At 37.1% G+C, this 1,385-nt stretch overlaps 1 protein-coding gene across 1 annotated transcript in view; it reads left to right on the forward strand.

The window, feature by feature from the left end:
* The window catches only part of THSD7A (thrombospondin type 1 domain containing 7A), a 639,499-nt gene that overhangs the window by 618,351 nt on the left and 19,763 nt on the right, over positions 1-1,385 (forward strand). The window lies entirely within an intron of this gene.

Below are 1,385 nucleotides of genomic sequence, written 5' to 3' on the forward strand. Positions count from 1 at the left end.
GGAAGTAGATTGCCCAACCTTCCTTCCGAGGAGTGGCTGGTGGGTTTGAACCGCCAGCCTTCCAGTTAGCAGTCAAGTGCCTTAGGCACTATGCTACAAAAGCTCCTAAGGATCTGATACTGAATACTAAAAATTTAAAGGAAGAAAAGTTTTCCCACTTTCATCATTAGATGTGAAATATTTTTTAAATGTTTCCCAATTTTATAAACTAAAGAAGGCTGATGTATTTAGGAACATTATTTGGACACAGAATAATCCTGGTTATGTATGAATAATCTAACATTATCTTCAAATCTTTTGGAGCAAGTAACAGACATAAAAAAAATTAAAAATGCACACTAAAATTATGGATTTTAATATATTCTCAGAATATAAAATCCATTTACTGGGTTCATTAACAAATTTAACCTAAATTTGACATAGAATATGTATGAGCAAAATGTTGTATGTGTTGATGTGAGTTTTGAGGCTGAGCCACTGGTGTTTCAAACCCAGCGGGATGCACATGGTACACATGTATCAGCCCAGCTTACAGACTGAGACAGACTAGGAAGAAGGAAGAGGGCATCCACTTCTCAAAGAATTAATCAGGGAAAACCTTATGAATAGTAAAGAAACACTGTCTGATACATTACCATGCAACTTTATGAATAGTCCAGTTAGGGTATAAGACTCTCAAAATAGGACTGGGAAAGAGCTGCATCATCAGAGTAAACCCAGTCTTACTCATATGGATAACATAAAGCTTTCAGGACCTCCGTTTGCTGATGTGGCACTACTCAAATTGAGGAGAAACAGCTACAGACATCCATTAATCGTTGCAACATGGAATGTATGAAGTATGAATCTAGGAAAATTGGAAGTTGTCAAAAATGAAACAGAATGCATAAAAATTGATATTCTCGGCATTAGTGAGCTGAAATGGACTAGTTTGGGCCATTTTGAATCAGGCAACCATATGATCTACTATGCTGGGAATGAAAGTTTGAAGAGGAATGGTGTGGAATTCATCATCACAAAGGATGTTTCAAGACCTCTCCTGAAGTACAATGCTGTCAATAATAGGATAATATCCATACGCCTACAAGGAAGACCCATTAATACGACTATTATTCAAATTTATGCCCAACCACCAAAGCCAAAGATGAGGAAATTCAAGATTCTTATCAACTTCTGCAGTCTAAAATTGACTGAACATGCAATCAGGATGTGTTAATCATCACTGGTAAATGGAATGCAAAAGTTGGAAACAAAGAAGAATCACTGGTAGTTGGGAAATTTGGCCTTGGTGACAGAAATAATGCTGGAACTTGCATGGTAGAATTTTGCAAGACCAACGGCTTGTTCATTGCCAACACCTTTTTTCAACAACACAAACGGCGGCT

This window comes from Orycteropus afer, unplaced genomic scaffold (genome assembly GCF_000298275.1).
Source record: "Orycteropus afer afer isolate SDZICR_OR568_19922 unplaced genomic scaffold, OryAfe1.0 scaffold00119, whole genome shotgun sequence".
Lineage (NCBI taxonomy): Eukaryota > Metazoa > Chordata > Mammalia > Tubulidentata > Orycteropodidae > Orycteropus > Orycteropus afer.